Source organism: Lissotriton vulgaris, unplaced genomic scaffold (genome assembly GCF_964263255.1).
Source record: "Lissotriton vulgaris unplaced genomic scaffold, aLisVul1.2 SCAFFOLD_1527, whole genome shotgun sequence".
NCBI lineage: Eukaryota > Metazoa > Chordata > Amphibia > Caudata > Salamandridae > Lissotriton > Lissotriton vulgaris.
Genome location: NW_028241337.1, coordinates 350,550 through 368,481, shown reverse-complemented (window position 1 = coordinate 368,481; position 17,932 = coordinate 350,550). Strand labels below are relative to the sequence as shown.

The 17,932-nt window shown below is 38.4% G+C and overlaps 26 non-coding genes across 26 annotated transcripts; all 26 read left to right on the top strand.

The window, feature by feature from the left end:
* Positions 1 to 797: 797 nt before the first annotated feature.
* Positions 798 to 870, top strand: TRNAK-UUU (transfer RNA lysine (anticodon UUU)). Its single transcript has one exon. It is a non-coding gene; the product is annotated as a tRNA-Lys (tRNA).
* Positions 871 to 1,209: 339 nt separating this feature from the next.
* TRNAR-UCU (transfer RNA arginine (anticodon UCU)) lies at positions 1,210 to 1,300 on the top strand. Its single transcript is given in 2 exon segments — positions 1,210 to 1,246; positions 1,265 to 1,300. It is a non-coding gene; the product is annotated as a tRNA-Arg (tRNA).
* A 295-nt stretch (positions 1,301 to 1,595) lies between these two features.
* Positions 1,596 to 1,668, top strand: TRNAK-UUU (transfer RNA lysine (anticodon UUU)). The gene has a single exon. It is a non-coding gene; the product is annotated as a tRNA-Lys (tRNA).
* An 857-nt stretch (positions 1,669 to 2,525) lies between these two features.
* TRNAK-UUU (transfer RNA lysine (anticodon UUU)) lies at positions 2,526 to 2,598 on the top strand. Its single transcript has one exon. It is a non-coding gene; the product is annotated as a tRNA-Lys (tRNA).
* A 339-nt stretch (positions 2,599 to 2,937) lies between these two features.
* On the top strand, positions 2,938 to 3,028 carry TRNAR-UCU (transfer RNA arginine (anticodon UCU)). Its single transcript is given in 2 exon segments — positions 2,938 to 2,974; positions 2,993 to 3,028. It is a non-coding gene; the product is annotated as a tRNA-Arg (tRNA).
* A 1,225-nt stretch (positions 3,029 to 4,253) lies between these two features.
* Positions 4,254 to 4,326, top strand: TRNAK-UUU (transfer RNA lysine (anticodon UUU)). The gene has a single exon. It is a non-coding gene; the product is annotated as a tRNA-Lys (tRNA).
* A 339-nt stretch (positions 4,327 to 4,665) lies between these two features.
* TRNAR-UCU (transfer RNA arginine (anticodon UCU)) lies at positions 4,666 to 4,756 on the top strand. The gene is given in 2 exon segments: positions 4,666 to 4,702; positions 4,721 to 4,756. It is a non-coding gene; the product is annotated as a tRNA-Arg (tRNA).
* A 295-nt stretch (positions 4,757 to 5,051) lies between these two features.
* Positions 5,052 to 5,124, top strand: TRNAK-UUU (transfer RNA lysine (anticodon UUU)). Its single transcript has one exon. It is a non-coding gene; the product is annotated as a tRNA-Lys (tRNA).
* An 857-nt stretch (positions 5,125 to 5,981) lies between these two features.
* TRNAK-UUU (transfer RNA lysine (anticodon UUU)) lies at positions 5,982 to 6,054 on the top strand. Its single transcript has one exon. It is a non-coding gene; the product is annotated as a tRNA-Lys (tRNA).
* A 339-nt stretch (positions 6,055 to 6,393) lies between these two features.
* Positions 6,394 to 6,484, top strand: TRNAR-UCU (transfer RNA arginine (anticodon UCU)). Its single transcript is given in 2 exon segments — positions 6,394 to 6,430; positions 6,449 to 6,484. It is a non-coding gene; the product is annotated as a tRNA-Arg (tRNA).
* Positions 6,485 to 7,709: 1,225 nt separating this feature from the next.
* Positions 7,710 to 7,782, top strand: TRNAK-UUU (transfer RNA lysine (anticodon UUU)). The gene has a single exon. It is a non-coding gene; the product is annotated as a tRNA-Lys (tRNA).
* Positions 7,783 to 8,121: 339 nt separating this feature from the next.
* On the top strand, positions 8,122 to 8,212 carry TRNAR-UCU (transfer RNA arginine (anticodon UCU)). Its single transcript is given in 2 exon segments — positions 8,122 to 8,158; positions 8,177 to 8,212. It is a non-coding gene; the product is annotated as a tRNA-Arg (tRNA).
* Positions 8,213 to 8,464: 252 nt separating this feature from the next.
* Positions 8,465 to 8,537, top strand: TRNAK-UUU (transfer RNA lysine (anticodon UUU)). The gene has a single exon. It is a non-coding gene; the product is annotated as a tRNA-Lys (tRNA).
* An 857-nt stretch (positions 8,538 to 9,394) lies between these two features.
* Positions 9,395 to 9,467, top strand: TRNAK-UUU (transfer RNA lysine (anticodon UUU)). The gene has a single exon. It is a non-coding gene; the product is annotated as a tRNA-Lys (tRNA).
* Positions 9,468 to 9,806: 339 nt separating this feature from the next.
* TRNAR-UCU (transfer RNA arginine (anticodon UCU)) lies at positions 9,807 to 9,897 on the top strand. Its single transcript is given in 2 exon segments — positions 9,807 to 9,843; positions 9,862 to 9,897. It is a non-coding gene; the product is annotated as a tRNA-Arg (tRNA).
* Positions 9,898 to 10,192: 295 nt separating this feature from the next.
* TRNAK-UUU (transfer RNA lysine (anticodon UUU)) lies at positions 10,193 to 10,265 on the top strand. Its single transcript has one exon. It is a non-coding gene; the product is annotated as a tRNA-Lys (tRNA).
* An 857-nt stretch (positions 10,266 to 11,122) lies between these two features.
* Positions 11,123 to 11,195, top strand: TRNAK-UUU (transfer RNA lysine (anticodon UUU)). Its single transcript has one exon. It is a non-coding gene; the product is annotated as a tRNA-Lys (tRNA).
* Positions 11,196 to 11,534: 339 nt separating this feature from the next.
* Positions 11,535 to 11,625, top strand: TRNAR-UCU (transfer RNA arginine (anticodon UCU)). Its single transcript is given in 2 exon segments — positions 11,535 to 11,571; positions 11,590 to 11,625. It is a non-coding gene; the product is annotated as a tRNA-Arg (tRNA).
* A 1,225-nt stretch (positions 11,626 to 12,850) lies between these two features.
* TRNAK-UUU (transfer RNA lysine (anticodon UUU)) lies at positions 12,851 to 12,923 on the top strand. The gene has a single exon. It is a non-coding gene; the product is annotated as a tRNA-Lys (tRNA).
* A 339-nt stretch (positions 12,924 to 13,262) lies between these two features.
* On the top strand, positions 13,263 to 13,353 carry TRNAR-UCU (transfer RNA arginine (anticodon UCU)). The gene is given in 2 exon segments: positions 13,263 to 13,299; positions 13,318 to 13,353. It is a non-coding gene; the product is annotated as a tRNA-Arg (tRNA).
* A 252-nt stretch (positions 13,354 to 13,605) lies between these two features.
* On the top strand, positions 13,606 to 13,678 carry TRNAK-UUU (transfer RNA lysine (anticodon UUU)). Its single transcript has one exon. It is a non-coding gene; the product is annotated as a tRNA-Lys (tRNA).
* An 857-nt stretch (positions 13,679 to 14,535) lies between these two features.
* On the top strand, positions 14,536 to 14,608 carry TRNAK-UUU (transfer RNA lysine (anticodon UUU)). The gene has a single exon. It is a non-coding gene; the product is annotated as a tRNA-Lys (tRNA).
* Positions 14,609 to 14,947: 339 nt separating this feature from the next.
* TRNAR-UCU (transfer RNA arginine (anticodon UCU)) lies at positions 14,948 to 15,038 on the top strand. The gene is given in 2 exon segments: positions 14,948 to 14,984; positions 15,003 to 15,038. It is a non-coding gene; the product is annotated as a tRNA-Arg (tRNA).
* A 295-nt stretch (positions 15,039 to 15,333) lies between these two features.
* On the top strand, positions 15,334 to 15,406 carry TRNAK-UUU (transfer RNA lysine (anticodon UUU)). The gene has a single exon. It is a non-coding gene; the product is annotated as a tRNA-Lys (tRNA).
* An 857-nt stretch (positions 15,407 to 16,263) lies between these two features.
* TRNAK-UUU (transfer RNA lysine (anticodon UUU)) lies at positions 16,264 to 16,336 on the top strand. Its single transcript has one exon. It is a non-coding gene; the product is annotated as a tRNA-Lys (tRNA).
* A 339-nt stretch (positions 16,337 to 16,675) lies between these two features.
* On the top strand, positions 16,676 to 16,766 carry TRNAR-UCU (transfer RNA arginine (anticodon UCU)). The gene is given in 2 exon segments: positions 16,676 to 16,712; positions 16,731 to 16,766. It is a non-coding gene; the product is annotated as a tRNA-Arg (tRNA).
* Positions 16,767 to 17,932: the final 1,166 nt, after the last annotated feature.

The following is a 17,932-nucleotide window of genomic DNA, read 5'->3' as shown; positions in this document are numbered from 1 at the left end:
TTCCAATTACAGATGGTTCAAAAAAGTCTTGATCGAGTCCTTACATACCCATCTGTGCTCTACTTTCTTTGACAAGGGTTAAGAAGACTTACCCAAACTGTATCATGTAGTTTGACATGTTGATTATCTTTTATCCAATTCAATGTTCAAAATGTAAGCTAGTGTCCGATTAATTTGATAAAGTTGGTCAACAACTTATAGGTCATCTTTTTATTTGTGAATCTCTGATCACCTTGTTGAATCAGGTCGGATCTCTGGTGCAATGGATTGCGGCTTGGAGTCCTAGGCGAATGGAGCAAAAGCATTCAAACGCTAAGGGTTCGAACACCAACTGGGTCAATTTTATCCCTCCTCTATTTTATAACTAATTGAAACAGTAACCAGCAATCCTGCTTCTCCATCACCAGAAACATTTACCAAAATGGCAGTGAAAGACATTCTACTTAAACAGAGACTGTTTGCTTTGAAAATGTTTCATAGTCTATGCCCAAGAGGAAATTCCCAATGATACTGCTGAAAATGTAATTTAGGAGTTAGAAATAGTATTTGGCCCTTTATTAATTTCACAGTGTCATTTTAAACACGTGATTTCTATGTCATCCGAAAATGAGATAGTACAAATTTCCGGAGTTATAATGGATTACGTGTGCTGCTGAAATTTCAAATGCTTATAATATCAATTCATTATTAAACTCTAGAATATTGATTGCTAATATATGTAATTATATAAATATACAAAGTGTAGGTCAGTGTACGTCCACATTTGTTTAGCTGATTTTAAGGTAGTGTATAGCAGAGCCTGGATAGCTCAGTCGGTAGAGCATCAGACTTTTAATCTGAGGGTCCAGGGTTCAAGTCCCTGTTCAGGCGGTTATTTCCTTTAAAGAAAAAGTACTCTAATTGTATGCTCTTTTTGTGGACCCCTGCATGACGAATAAGATATTCCATTACTAAAATTGCAAAAACGTCTTTCATGGAGTTGTGAAATACACATCTGTCTCACATATTATGTGCCATTTGACTAAACTTAAGTCGTACGTAGATTTACCAATGGTATCATGTAGTCTGAGACGGTGAATATCATTTCACCAATTCAATATTCAAAATATAGCCATGGTTATAGTATCAAATGAACTTTATAAAGCTGATCAACAGCTAATAGCTCATTATTTCATTTCAGAACATCTCTGCACCTCATTATAGCAGATTGGCTCTGTGGCGCAATGGATAACGCATTGGACTTCTAGGTGAATGTAAAAAAGATATTCAAAGGTTGTGGGTTCGAATCCCACCAGAGTCAGTTTTATCCCTGTTATCCTGTTATCCCAAGTACCAATTCATTATTATATTCTCTGTATTTAGTACTAATACCGGCAACCATCTTAACCCCTTGCGTGCTGATGACAGAACATTTCCGTCATCAGCTACGGGTGAGCTGTGCTGATGACGAAACCGTTCCGTCATGACTCCGCCCGCGCAAGGCGGAGTCAGCACAGGCGGAAAATACGCCCCGCACGCAAGGGGTTAAAAAACGTAGTGATAGTTGGGACACTTCCTAATGTTGATAATGTCATTTTGTGGGGTGCTGCCTCAGAGCCTGGATAGCTCAGTCGGTAGAGCATCAGACTTTTAATCTGAGGGCCCAGGGTTCAAGTCCCTGTTCAGGCGGCTTGGTTAAAGAAAATGTATATCAATTGCATACTCTTTTCAGGATCCAATGAATGGGAATTCCAATTACAGATGGTTCAAAAAAGTCTTGATCGAGTCCTTACATACCCATCTGTGCTCTACTTTCTTTGACAAGGGTTAAGAAGACTTACCCAAACTGTATCATGTAGTTTGACATGTTGATTATCTTTTATCCAATTCAATGTTCAAAATGTAAGCTAGTGTCCGATTAATTTGATGAAGTTGGTCAACAACTTATAGGTCATCTTTTTATTTGTGAATCTCTGATCACCTTGTTGAATCAGGTCGGATCTCTGGTGCAATGGATTGCGGCTTGGAGTCCTAGGCGAATGTAGCAAAAGCATTCAAACGCTAAGGGTTCGAACACCAACTGGGTCAATTTTATCCCTCCTCTATTTTATAACTAATTGAAACAGTAACCAGCAATCCTGCTTCTCCATCACCAGAAACATTTACCAAAATGGCAGTGAAAGACATTCTACTTAAACAGAGACTGTTTGCTTTGAAAATGTTTCATAGTCTATGCCCAAGAGGAAATTCCCAATGATACTGCTGAAAATGTAATTTAGGAGTTAGAAATAGTATTTGGCCCTTTATTAATTTCACAGTGTCATTTTAAACACGTGATTTCTATGTCATCCGAAAATGAGATAGTACAAATTTCCGGAGTTTTAATGGATTACGTGTGCTGCTGAAATTTCAAATGCTTAAAATATCAATTCATTATTAAACTCTAGAATATTGATTGCTTATATATGTAATTATATAAATATACAAAGTGTAGGTCAGTGTACGTCCACATTTGTTTAGCTGATTTTAAGGTACAGTATAGCAGAGCCTGGATAGCTCAGTCGGTAGAGCATCAGACTTTTAATCTGAGGGTCCAGGGTTCAAGTCCCTGTTCAGGCGGTTGTTTCCTTTAAAGAAAAAGTACTCTAATTGTATGCTCTTTTTGTGGACCCCTGCATGACGAATAAGATATTCCATTACTAAAATTGCAAAAACGTCTTTCATGGAGTTGTGAAATACACATCTGTCTCACATATTATGTGCCATTTGACTAAACTTAAGTCGTACGTAGATTTACCAATGGTATCATGTAGTCTGAGACGGTGAATATCATTTCACCAATTCAATATTCAAAATAAAGCCATGGTTATAGTATCAAATGAACTTTATAAAGCTGATCAACAGCGAATAGCTCATTATTTCATTTCAGAACATCTCTGCACCTCATTATAGCAGATTGGCTCTGTGGCGCAATGGATAGCGCATTGGACTTCTAGGTGAATGTAAAATAGATATTCAAAGGTTGTGGGGTCGAATCCCACCAGAGTCAGTTTTATCCCTGTTATCCTGTTATCCCAAGTACCAATTCATTATTATATTCTCTGTATTTAGTACTAATACCGGCAACCATCTTAACCCCTTGCGTGCTGATGACAGAACGTTTCCGTCATCAGCTACGGGTGAGCTGTGCTGATGACGAAACCGTTCCGTCATGACTCCGCCCGCGCAAGGCGGAGTCAGCACAGGCGGAAAATACGCCCCGCACGCAAGGGGTTAAAAAACGTAGTGATAGTTGGGACACTTCCTAATGTTGATAATGTCATTTTGTGTATTGCTGCCTCAGAGCCTGGATAGCTCAGTCGGTAGAGCATCAGACTTTTAATCCGAGGGTCCAGGGTTCAAGTCCCTGTTCAGGCAGCTTGGTTAAAAAAAATGTATATCAATTGCATACTCTTTTCAGGATCCAATGAATGGGAATTCCAATTACAGATGGTTCAAAAAAGTCTTGATCGAGTCCTTACATACCCATCTGTGCTCTACTTTCTTTGACAAGGGTTAAGAAGACTTACCCAAACTGTATCATGTAGTTTGACATGTTGATTATCTTTTATCCAATTCAATGTTCAAAATGTAAGCTAGTGTCCGATTAATTTGATAAAGTTGGTCAACAACTTATAGGTCATCTTTTTATTTGTGAATCTCTGATCACCTTGTTGAATCAGGTCGGATCTCTGGTGCAATGGATTGCGGCTTGGAGTCCTAGGCGAATGGAGCAAAAGCATTCAAACGCTAAGGGTTCGAACACCAACTGGGTCAATTTTATCCCTCCTCTATTTTATAACTAATTGAAACAGTAACCAGCAATCCTGCTTCTCCATCACCAGAAACATTTACCAAAATGGCAGTGAAAGACATTCTACTTAAACAGAGACTGTTTGCTTTGAAAATGTTTCATAGTCTATGCCCAAGAGGAAATTCCCAATGATACTGCTGAAAATGTAATTTAGGAGTTAGAAATAGTATTTGGCCCTTTATTAATTTCACAGTGTCATTTTAAACACGTGATTTCTATGTCATCCGAAAATGAGATAGTACAAATTTCCGGAGTTATAATGGATTACGTGTGCTGCTGAAATTTCAAATGCTTATAATATCAATTCATTATTAAACTCTAGAATATTGATTGCTAATATATGTAATTATATAAATATACAAAGTGTAGGTCAGTGTACGTCCACATTTGTTTAGCTGATTTTAAGGTAGTGTATAGCAGAGCCTGGATAGCTCAGTCGGTAGAGCATCAGACTTTTAATCTGAGGGTCCAGGGTTCAAGTCCCTGTTCAGGCGGTTATTTCCTTTAAAGAAAAAGTACTCTAATTGTATGCTCTTTTTGTGGACCCCTGCATGACGAATAAGATATTCCATTACTAAAATTGCAAAAACGTCTTTCATGGAGTTGTGAAATACACATCTGTCTCACATATTATGTGCCATTTGACTAAACTTAAGTCGTACGTAGATTTACCAATGGTATCATGTAGTCTGAGACGGTGAATATCATTTCACCAATTCAATATTCAAAATATAGCCATGGTTATAGTATCAAATGAACTTTATAAAGCTGATCAACAGCTAATAGCTCATTATTTCATTTCAGAACATCTCTGCACCTCATTATAGCAGATTGGCTCTGTGGCGCAATGGATAACGCATTGGACTTCTAGGTGAATGTAAAAAAGATATTCAAAGGTTGTGGGTTCGAATCCCACCAGAGTCAGTTTTATCCCTGTTATCCTGTTATCCCAAGTACCAATTCATTATTATATTCTCTGTATTTAGTACTAATACCGGCAACCATCTTAACCCCTTGCGTGCTGATGACAGAACATTTCCGTCATCAGCTACGGGTGAGCTGTGCTGATGACGAAACCGTTCCGTCATGACTCCGCCCGCGCAAGGCGGAGTCAGCACAGGCGGAAAATACGCCCCGCACGCAAGGGGTTAAAAAACGTAGTGATAGTTGGGACACTTCCTAATGTTGATAATGTCATTTTGTGGGGTGCTGCCTCAGAGCCTGGATAGCTCAGTCGGTAGAGCATCAGACTTTTAATCTGAGGGCCCAGGGTTCAAGTCCCTGTTCAGGCGGCTTGGTTAAAGAAAATGTATATCAATTGCATACTCTTTTCAGGATCCAATGAATGGGAATTCCAATTACAGATGGTTCAAAAAAGTCTTGATCGAGTCCTTACATACCCATCTGTGCTCTACTTTCTTTGACAAGGGTTAAGAAGACTTACCCAAACTGTATCATGTAGTTTGACATGTTGATTATCTTTTATCCAATTCAATGTTCAAAATGTAAGCTAGTGTCCGATTAATTTGATGAAGTTGGTCAACAACTTATAGGTCATCTTTTTATTTGTGAATCTCTGATCACCTTGTTGAATCAGGTCGGATCTCTGGTGCAATGGATTGCGGCTTGGAGTCCTAGGCGAATGTAGCAAAAGCATTCAAACGCTAAGGGTTCGAACACCAACTGGGTCAATTTTATCCCTCCTCTATTTTATAACTAATTGAAACAGTAACCAGCAATCCTGCTTCTCCATCACCAGAAACATTTACCAAAATGGCAGTGAAAGAAAGTCTACTTAAACAGAGACTGTTTGCTTTGAAAATGTTGCATAGTCTATGCCCAAGAGGAAATTCCCAATGATACTGCTGAAAATGTAATTTAGGAGTTAGTAATAGTATTTGGCCCTTTATTAATTTCACAGTGTCATTTTAAACACGTGATTTCTATGTCATCCGAAAATGAGATAGTACAAATTTCCGGAGTTATAATGGATTACGTGTGCTGCTAAAATTTCAAATGCTTAAAATATCAATTCATTATTAAACTCTAGAATATTGATTGCTAATTTATGTAATTATATAAATATACAAAGTGTAGGTCAGTGTACGTCCACATTTGTTTAGCTGATTTTAAGGTAGAGTACAGCAGAGCCTGGATAGCTCAGTCGGTAGAGCATCAGACTTTTAATCTGAGGGTCCAGGGTTCAAGTCCCTGTTCAGGCGGTTATTTCCTTTAAAGAAAAAGTACTCTAATTGTATGCTCTTTTTGTGGACCCCTGCATGACGAATAAGATATTCCATTACTAAAATTGCAAAAACGTCTTTCATGGAGTTGTGAAATACACATCTGTCTCACATATTATGTGCCATTTGACTAAACGTAAGTCGTACGTAGATTTACCAATGGTATCATGTAGTCTGAGACGGTGAATATCATTTCACCAATTCAATATTCAAAATATAGCCATGGTTATAGTATCAAATGAACTTTATAAAGCTGATCAACAGCTAATAGCTCATTATTTCATTTCAGAACATCTCTGCACCTCATTATAGCAGATTGGCTCTGTGGCGCAATGGATAGCGCATTGGACTTCTAGGTGAATGTAAAAAAGATATTCAAAGGTTGTGGGGTCGAATCCCACCAGAGTCAGTTTTATCCCTGTTATCCTGTTATCCCAAGTACCAATTCATTATTATATTCTCTGTATTTAGTACTAATACCGGCAACCATCTTAACCCCTTGCGTGCTGATGACAGAACGTTTCCGTCATCAGCTACGGGTGAGCTGTGCTGATGACGAAACCGTTCCGTCATGACTCCGCCCGCGCAAGGCGGAGTCAGCACAGGCGGAAAATACGCCCCGCACGCAAGGGGTTAAAAAATGTAGTGATAGTTGGGACACTTCCTAATGTTGATAATGTCATTTTGTGTATTGCTGCCTCAGAGCCTGGATAGCTCAGTCGGTAGAGCATCAGACTTTTAATCCGAGGGTCCAGGGTTCAAGTCCCTGTTCAGGCAGCTTGGTTAAAAAAAATGTATATCAATTGCATACTCTTTTCAGGATCCAATGAATGGGAATTCCAATTACAGATGGTTCAAAAAAGTCTTGATCGAGTCCTTACATACCCATCTGTGCTCTACTTTCTTTGACAAGGGTTAAGAAGACTTACCCAAACTGTATCATGTAGTTTGACATGTTGATTATCTTTTATCCAATTCAATGTTCAAAATGTAAGCTAGTGTCCGATTAATTTGATAAAGTTGGTCAACAACTTATAGGTCATCTTTTTATTTGTGAATCTCTGATCACCTTGTTGAATCAGGTCGGATCTCTGGTGCAATGGATTGCGGCTTGGAGTCCTAGGCGAATGTAGCAAAAGCATTCAAACGCTAAGGGTTCGAACACCAACTGGGTCAATTTTATCCCTCCTCTATTTTATAACTAATTGAAACAGTAACCAGCAATCCTGCTTCTCCATCACCAGAAACATTTACCAAAATGGCAGTGAAAGAAATTCTACTTAAACAGAGACTGTTTGCTTTGAAAATGTTTCATAGTCTATGCCCAAGAGGAAATTCCCAATGATACTGCTGAAAATGTAATTTAGGAGTTAGAAATAGTATTTGGCCCTTTATTAATTTCACAGTGTCATTTTAAACACGTGATTTCTATGTCATCCGAAAATGAGATAGTACAAATTTCCGGAGTTATAATGGATTACGTGTGCTGCTGAAATTTCAAATGCTTAAAATATCAATTCATTATTAAACTCTAGAATATTGATTGCTAATATATGTAATTATATAAATATACAAAGTGTAGGTCAGTGTACGTCCACATTTGTTTAGCTGATTTTAAGGTAGAGTATAGCAGAGCCTGGATAGCTCAGTCGGTAGAGCATCAGACTTTTAATCTGAGGGTCCAGGGTTCAAGTCCCTGTTCAGGCGGTTGTTTCCTTTAAAGAAAAAGTACTCTAATTGTATGCTCTTTTTGTGGACCCCTGCATGACGAATAAGATATTCCATTACTAAAATTGCAAAAACGTCTTTCATGGAGTTGTGAAATACACATCTGTCTCACATATTATGTGCCATTTGACTAAACTTAAGTCGTACGTAGATTTACCAATGGTATCATGTAGTCTGAGACGGTGAATATCATTTCACCAATTCAATATTCAAAATAAAGCCATGGTTATAGTATCAAATGAACTTTATAAAGCTGATCAACAGCTAATAGCTCATTATTTCATTTCAGAACATCTCTGCACCTCATTATAGCAGATTGGCTCTGTGGCGCAATGGATAGCGCATTGGACTTCTAGGTGAATGTAAAATAGATATTCAAAGGTTGTGGGTTCGAATCCCACCAGAGTCAGTTTTATCCCTGTTATCCTGTTATCCCAAGTACCAACTCATTATTATATTCTCTGTATTTAGTACTAATACCGGCAACCATCTTAACCCCTTGCGTGCTGATGACGAAACCGTTCCGTCATGACTCCGCCCGCGCAAGGCGGAGTCAGCACAGGCGGAAAATACGCCCCGCACGCAAGGGGTTAAAAAACGTAGTGATAGTTGGGACACTTCCTAATGTTGATAATGTCATTTTGTGGGGTGCTGCCTCAGAGCCTGGATAGCTCAGTCGGTAGAGCATCAGACTTTTAATCTGAGGGCCCAGGGTTCAAGTCCCTGTTCAGGCGGCTTGGTTAAAGAAAATGTATATCAATTGCATACTCTTTTCAGGATCCAATGAATGGGAATTCCAATTACAGATGGTTCAAAAAAGTCTTGATCGAGTCCTTACATACCCATCTGTGCTCTACTTTCTTTGACAAGGGTTAAGAAGACTTACCCAAACTGTATCATGTAGTTTGACATGTTGATTATCTTTTATCCAATTCAATGTTCAAAATGTAAGCTAGTGTCCGATTAATTTGATAAAGTTGGTCAACAACTTATAGGTCATCTTTTTATTTGTGAATCTCTGATCACCTTGTTGAATCAGTTCGGATCTCTGGTGCAATGGATTGCGGCTTGGAGTCCTAGGCGAATGTAGCAAAAGCATTCAAACGCTAAGGGTGCGAACACCAACTGGGTCAATTTTATCCCTCCTCTATTTTATAACTAATTGAAACAGTAACCAGCAATCCTGCTTCTCCATCACCAGAAACATTTACCAAAATGGCAGTGAAAGAAAGTCTACTTAAACAGAGACTGTTTGCTTTGAAAATGTTGCATAGTCTATGCCCAAGAGGAAATTCCCAATGATACTGCTGAAAATGTAATTTAGGAGTTAGTAATAGTATTTGGCCCTTTATTAATTTCACAGTGTCATTTTAAACACGTGATTTCTATGTCATCCGAAAATGAGATAGTACAAATTTCCGGAGTTATAATGGATTACGTGTGCTGCTGAAATTTCAAATGCTTATAATATCAATTCATTATTAAACTCTAGAATATTGATTGCTAATATATGTAATTATATAAATATACAAAGTGTAGGTCAGTGTACGTCCACATTTGTTTAGCTGATTTTAAGGTAGTGTATAGCAGAGCCTGGATAGCTCAGTCGGTAGAGCATCAGACTTTTAATCTGAGGGTCCAGGGTTCAAGTCCCTGTTCAGGCGGTTATTTCCTTTAAAGAAAAAGTACTCTAATTGTATGCTCTTTTTGTGGACCCCTGCATGACGAATAAGATATTCCATTACTAAAATTGCAAAAACGTCTTTCATGGAGTTGTGAAATACACATCTGTCTCACATATTATGTGCCATTTGACTAAACTTAAGTCGTACGTAGATTTACCAATGGTATCATGTAGTCTGAGACGGTGAATATCATTTCACCAATTCAATATTCAAAATATAGCCATGGTTATAGTATCAAATGAACTTTATAAAGCTGATCAACAGCTAATAGCTCATTATTTCATTTCAGAACATCTCTGCACCTCATTATAGCAGATTGGCTCTGTGGCGCAATGGATAACGCATTGGACTTCTAGGTGAATGTAAAAAAGATATTCAAAGGTTGTGGGTTCGAATCCCACCAGAGTCAGTTTTATCCCTGTTATCCTGTTATCCCAAGTACCAATTCATTATTATATTCTCTGTATTTAGTACTAATACCGGCAACCATCTTAACCCCTTGCGTGCTGATGACAGAACATTTCCGTCATCAGCTACGGGTGAGCTGTGCTGATGACGAAACCGTTCCGTCATGACTCCGCCCGCGCAAGGCGGAGTCAGCACAGGCGGAAAATACGCCCCGCACGCAAGGGGTTAAAAAACGTAGTGATAGTTGGGACACTTCCTAATGTTGATAATGTCATTTTGTGGGGTGCTGCCTCAGAGCCTGGATAGCTCAGTCGGTAGAGCATCAGACTTTTAATCTGAGGGCCCAGGGTTCAAGTCCCTGTTCAGGCGGCTTGGTTAAAGAAAATGTATATCAATTGCATACTCTTTTCAGGATCCAATGAATGGGAATTCCAATTACAGATGGTTCAAAAAAGTCTTGATCGAGTCCTTACATACCCATCTGTGCTCTACTTTCTTTGACAAGGGTTAAGAAGACTTACCCAAACTGTATCATGTAGTTTGACATGTTGATTATCTTTTATCCAATTCAATGTTCAAAATGTAAGCTAGTGTCCGATTAATTTGATGAAGTTGGTCAACAACTTATAGGACATCTTTTTATTTGTGAATCTCTGATCACCTTGTTGAATCAGGTCGGATCTCTGGTGCAATGGATTGCGGCTTGGAGTCCTAGGCGAATGTAGCAAAAGCATTCAAACGCTAAGGGTTCGAACACCAACTGGGTCAATTTTATCCCTCCTCTATTTTATAACTAATTGAAACAGTAACCAGCAATCCTGCTTCTCCATCACCAGAAACATTTACCAAAATGGCAGTGAAAGAAAGTCTACTTAAACAGAGACTGTTTGCTTTGAAAATGTTGCATAGTCTATGCCCAAGAGGAAATTCCCAATGATACTGCTGAAAATGTAATTTAGGAGTTAGTAATAGTATTTGGCCCTTTATTAATTTCACATTGTCATTTTAAACACGTGATTTCTATGTCATCCGAAAATGAGATAGTACAAATTTCCAGAGTTATAATGGATTACGTGTGCTGCTGAAATTTCAAATGCTTAAAATATCAATTCATTATTAAACTCTAGAATATTGATTGCTAATATATGTAATTATATAAATATACAAAGTGTAGGTCAGTGTACGTCCACATTTGTTTAGCTGATTTTAAGGTAGAGTATAGCAGAGCCTGGATAGCTCAGTCGGTAGAGCATCAGACTTTTAATCTGAGGGTCCAGGGTTCAAGTCCCTGTTCAGGCGGTTGTTTCCTTTAAAGAAAAAGTACTCTAATTGTATGCTCTTTTTGTGGACCCCTGCATGACGAATAAGATATTCCATTACTAAAATTGCAAAAACGTCTTTCATGGAGTTGTGAAATACACATCTGTCTCACATATTATGTGCCATTTGACTAAACTTAAGTCGTACGTAGATTTACCAATGGTATCATGTAGTCTGAGACGGTGAATATCATTTCACCAATTCAATATTCAAAATAAAGCCATGGTTATAGTATCAAATGAACTTTATAAAGCTGATCAACAGCTAATAGCTCATTATTTCATTTCAGAACATCTCTGCACCTCATTATAGCAGATTGGCTCTGTGGCGCAATGGATAGCGCGTTGGACTTCTAGGTGAATGTAAAATAGATATTCAAAGGTTGTGGGTTCGAATCCCACCAGAGTCAGTTTTATCCCTGTTATCCTGTTATCCCAAGTACCAACTCATTATTATATTCTCTGTATTTAGTACTAATACCGGCAACCATCTTAACCCCTTGCGTGCTGATGACAGAACGTTTCCGTCATCAGCTACGGGTGAGCTGTGCTGATGACGAAACCGTTCCGTCATGACTCCGCCCGCGCAAGGCGGAGTCAGCACAGGCGGAAAATACGCCCCGCACGCAAGGGGTTAAAAAACGTAGTGATAGTTGGGACACTTCCTAATGTTGATAATGTCATTTTGTGTATTGCTGCCTCAGAGCCTGGATAGCTCAGTCGGTAGAGCATCAGACTTTTAATCCGAGGGTCCAGGGTTCAAGTCCCTGTTCAGGCAGCTTGGTTAAAAAAAATGTATATCAATTGCATACTCTTTTCAGGATCCAATGAATGGGAAGTCCAATTACAGATGGTTCAAAAAAGTCTTGATCGAGTCCTTACATACCCATCTGTGCTCTACTTTCTTTGACAAGGGTTAAGAAGACTTACCCAAACTGTATCATGTAGTTTGACATGTTGATTATCTTTTATCCAATTCAATGTTCAAAATGTAAGCTAGTGTCCGATTAATTTGATAAAGTTGGTCAACAACTTATAGGTCATCTTTTTATTTGTGAATCTCTGATCACCTTGTTGAATCAGGTCGGATCTCTGGTGCAATGGATTGCGGCTTGGAGTCCTAGGCGAATGTAGCAAAAGCATTCAAACGCTAAGGGTTCGAACACCAACTGGGTCAATTTTATCCCTCCTCTATTTTATAACTAATTGAAACAGTAACCAGCAATCCTGCTTCTCCATCACCAGAAACATTTACCAAAATGGCAGTGAAAGAAATTCTACTTAAACAGAGACTGTTTGCTTTGAAAATGTTTCATAGTCTATGCCCAAGAGGAAATTCCCAATGATACTGCTGAAAATGTAATTTAGGAGTTAGAAATAGTATTTGGCCCTTTATTAATTTCACAGTGTCATTTTAAACACGTGATTTCTATGTCATCCGAAAATGAGATAGTACAAATTTCCGGAGTTATAATGGATTACGTGTGCTGCTGAAATTTCAAATGCTTAAAATATCAATTCATTATTAAACTCTAGAATATTGATTGCTAATATATGTAATTATATAAATATACAAAGTGTAGGTCAGTGTACGTCCACATTTGTTTAGCTGATTTTAAGGTAGAGTATAGCAGAGCCTGGATAGCTCAGTCGGTAGAGCATCAGACTTTTAATCTGAGGGTCCAGGGTTCAAGTCCCTGTTCAGGCGGTTGTTTCCTTTAAAGAAAAAGTACTCTAATTGTATGCTCTTTTTGTGGACCCCTGCATGACGAATAAGATATTCCATTACTAAAATTGCAAAAACGTCTTTCATGGAGTTGTGAAATACACATCTGTCTCACATATTATGTGCCATTTGACTAAACTTAAGTCGTACGTAGATTTACCAATGGTATCATGTAGTCTGAGACGGTGAATATCATTTCACCAATTCAATATTCAAAATAAAGCCATGGTTATAGTATCAAATGAACTTTATAAAGCTGATCAACAGCTAATAGCTCATTATTTCATTTCAGAACATCTCTGCACCTCATTATAGCAGATTGGCTCTGTGGCGCAATGGATAGCGCATTGGACTTCTAGGTGAATGTAAAATAGATATTCAAAGGTTGTGGGTTCGAATCCCACCAGAGTCAGTTTTATCCCTGTTATCCTGTTATCCCAAGTACCAACTCATTATTATATTCTCTGTATTTAGTACTAATACCGGCAACCATCTTAACCCCTTGCGTGCTGATGACGAAACCGTTCCGTCATGACTCCGCCCGCGCAAGGCGGAGTCAGCACAGGCGGAAAATACGCCCCGCACGCAAGGGGTTAAAAAACGTAGTGATAGTTGGGACACTTCCTAATGTTGATAATGTCATTTTGTGGGGTGCTGCCTCAGAGCCTGGATAGCTCAGTCGGTAGAGCATCAGACTTTTAATCTGAGGGCCCAGGGTTCAAGTCCCTGTTCAGGCGGCTTGGTTAAAGAAAATGTATATCAATTGCATACTCTTTTCAGGATCCAATGAATGGGAATTCCAATTACAGATGGTTCAAAAAAGTCTTGATCGAGTCCTTACATACCCATCTGTGCTCTACTTTCTTTGACAAGGGTTAAGAAGACTTACCCAAACTGTATCATGTAGTTTGACATGTTGATTATCTTTTATCCAATTCAATGTTCAAAATGTAAGCTAGTGTCCGATTAATTTGATGAAGTTGGTCAACAACTTATAGGTCATCTTTTTATTTGTGAATCTCTGATCACCTTGTTGAATCAGGTCGGATCTCTGGTGCAATGGATTGCGGCTTGGAGTCCTAGGCGAATGTAGCAAAAGCATTCAAACGCTAAGGGTTCGAACACCAACTGGGTCAATTTTATCCCTCCTCTATTTTATAACTAATTGAAACAGTAACCAGCAATCCTGCTTCTCCATCACCAGAAACATTTACCAAAATGGCAGTGAAAGAAAGTCTACTTAAACAGAGACTGTTTGCTTTGAAAATGTTGCATAGTCTATGCCCAAGAGGAAATTCCCAATGATACTGCTGAAAATGTAATTTAGGAGTTAGTAATAGTATTTGGCCTTTTATTAATTTCACAGTGTCATTTTAAACACGTGATTTCTATGTCATCCGAAAATGAGATAGTACAAATTTCCGGAGTTATAATGGATTACGTGTGCTGCTAAAATTTCAAATGCTTAAAATATCAATTCATTATTAAACTCTAGAATATTGATTGCTAATATATGTAATTATATAAATATACAAAGTGTAGGTCAGTGTACGTCCACATTTGTTTAGCTGATTTTAAGGTAGAGTATAGCAGAGCCTGGATAGCTCAGTCGGTAGAGCATCAGACTTTTAATCTGAGGGTCCAGGGTTCAAGTCCCTGTTCAGGCGGTTATTTCCTTTAAAGAAAAAGTACTCTAATTGTATGCTCTTTTTGTGGACCCCTGCATGACGAATAAGATATTCCATTACTAAAATTGCAAAAACGTCTTTCATGGAGTTGTGAAATACACATCTGTCTCACATATTATGTGCCATTTGACTAAACTTAAGTCGTACGTAGATTTACCAATGGTATCATGTAGTCTGAGACGGTGAATATCATTTCACCAATTCAATATTCAAAATATAGCCATGGTTATAGTATCAAATGAACTTTATAAAGCTGATCAACAGCTAATAGCTCATTATTTCATTTCAGAACATCTCTGCACCTCATTATAGCAGATTGGCTCTGTGGCGCAATGGATAACGCATTGGACTTCTAGGTGAATGTAAAAAAGATATTCAAAGGTTGTGGGTTCGAATCCCACCAGAGTCAGTTTTATCCCTGTTATCCTGTTATCCCAAGTACCAATTCATTATTATATTCTCTGTATTTAGTACTAATACCGGCAACCATCTTAACCCCTTGCGTGCTGATGACAGAACATTTCCGTCATCAGCTACGGGTGAGCTGTGCTGATGACGAAACCGTTCCGTCATGACTCCGCCCGCACAAGGCGGAGTCAGCACAGGCGGAAAATACGCCCCGCACGCAAGGGGTTAAAAAACGTAGTGATAGTTGGGACACTTCCTAATGTTGATAATGTCATTTTGTGGGGTGCTGCCTCAGAGCCTGGATAGCTCAGTCGGTAGAGCATCAGACTTTTAATCTGAGGGCCCAGGGTTCAAGTCCCTGTTCAGGCGGCTTGGTTAAAGAAAATGTATATCAATTGCATACTCTTTTCAGGATCCAATGAATGGGAATTCCAATTACAGATGGTTCAAAAAAGTCTTGATCGAGTCCTTACATACCCATCTGTGCTCTACTTTCTTTGACAAGGGTTAAGAAGACTTACCCAAACTGTATCATGTAGTTTGACATGTTGATTATCTTTTATCCAATTCAATGTTCAAAATGTAAGCTAGTGTCCGATTAATTTGATGAAGTTGGTCAACAACTTATAGGTCATCTTTTTATTTGTGAATCTCTGATCACCTTGTTGAATCAGGTCGGATCTCTGGTGCAATGGATTGCGGCTTGGAGTCCTAGGCGAATGTAGCAAAAGCATTCAAACGCTAAGGGTTCGAACACCAACTGGGTCAATTTTATCCCTCCTCTATTTTATAACTAATTGAAACAGTAACCAGCAATCCTGCTTCTCCATCACCAGAAACATTTACCAAAATGGCAGTGAAAGAAAGTCTACTTAAACAGAGACTGTTTGCTTTGAAAATGTTGCATAGTCTATGCCCAAGAGGAAATTCCCAATGATACTGCTGAAAATGTAATTTAGGAGTTAGTAATAGTATTTGGCCCTTTATTAATTTCACAGTGTCATTTTAAACACGTGATTTCTATGTCATCCGAAAATGAGATAGTACAAATTTCCGGAGTTATAATGGATTACGTGTGCTGCTGAAATTTCAAATGCTTAAAATATCAATTCATTATTAAACTCTAGAATATTGATTGCTAATATATGTACTTATATAAATATACAAAGTGTAGGTCAGTGTACGTCCACATTTGTTTAGCTGATTTTAAGGTAGAGTATAGCAGAGCCTGGATAGCTCAGTCGGTAGAGCATCAGACTTTTAATCTGAGGGTCCAGGGTTCAAGTCCCTGTTCAGGCGGTTGTTTCCTTTAAAGAAAAAGTACTCTAATTGTATGCTCTTTTTGTGGACCCCTGCATGACGAATAAGATATTCCATTACTAAAATTGCAAAAACGTCTTTCATGGAGTTGTGAAATACACATCTGTCTCACATATTATGTGCCATTTGACTAAACTTAAGTCGTACGTAGATTTACCAATGGTATCATGTAGTCTGAGACGGTGAATATCATTTCACCAATTCAATATTCAAAATAAAGCCATGGTTATAGTATCAAATGAACTTTATAAAGCTGATCAACAGCTAATAGCTCATTATTTCATTTCAGAACATCTCTGCACCTCATTATAACAGATTGGCTCTGTGGCGCAATGGATAGCGCGTTGGACTTCTAGGTGAATGTAAAATAGATATTCAAAGGTTGAGGGTTCGAATCCCACCAGAGTCAGTTTTATCCCTGTTATCCTGTTATCCCAAGTACCAACTCATTATTATATTCTCTGTATTTAGTACTAATACCGGCAACCATCTTAACCCCTTGCGTGCTGATGACAGAACGTTTCCGTCATCAGCTACGGGTGAGCTGTGCTGATGACGAAACCGTTCCGTCATGACTCCGCCCGCGCAAGGCGGAGTCAGCACAGGCGGAAAATACGCCCCGCACACAAGGGGTTAAAAAACGTAGTGATAGTTGGGACACTTCCTAATGTTGATAATGTCATTTTGTGTATTGCTGCCTCAGAGCCTGGATAGCTCAGTCGGTAGAGCATCAGACTTTTAATCCGAGGGTCCAGGGTTCAAGTCCCTGTTCAGGCAGCTTGGTTAAACAAAATGTATATCAATTGCATACTCTTTTCAGGATCCAATGAATGGGAAGTCCAATTACAGATGGTTCAAAAAAGTCTTGATCGAGTCCTTACATACCCATCTGTGCTCTACTTTCTTTGACAAGGGTTAAGAAGACTTACCCAAACTGTATCATGTAGTTTGACATGTTGATTATCTTTTATCCAATTCAATGTTCAAAATGTAAGCTAGTGTCCGATTAATTTGATAAAGTTGGTCAACAACTTATAGGTCATCTTTTTATTTGTGAATCTCTGATCACCTTGTTGAATCAGGTCGGATCTCTGGTGCAATGGATTGCGGCTTGGAGTCCTAGGCGAATGTAGCAAAAGCATTCAAACGCTAAGGGTTCGAACACCAACTGGGTCAATTTTATCCCTCCTCTATTTTATAACTAATTGAAACAGTAACCAGCAATCCTGCTTCTCCATCACCAGAAACATTTACCAAAATGGCAGTGAAAGAAATTCTACTTAAACAGAGACTGTTTGCTTTGAAAATGTTTCATAGTCTATGCCCAAGAGGAAATTCCCAATGATACTGCTGAAAATGTAATTTAGGAGTTAGAAATAGTATTTGGCCCTTTATTAATTTCACAGTGTCATTTTAAACACGTGATTTCTATGTCATCCGAAAATGAGATAGTACAAATTTCCGGAGTTATAATGGATTACGTGTGCTGCTGAAATTTCAAATGCTTAAAATATCAATTCATTATTAAACTCTAGAATATTGATTGCTAATATATGTAATTATATAAATATACAA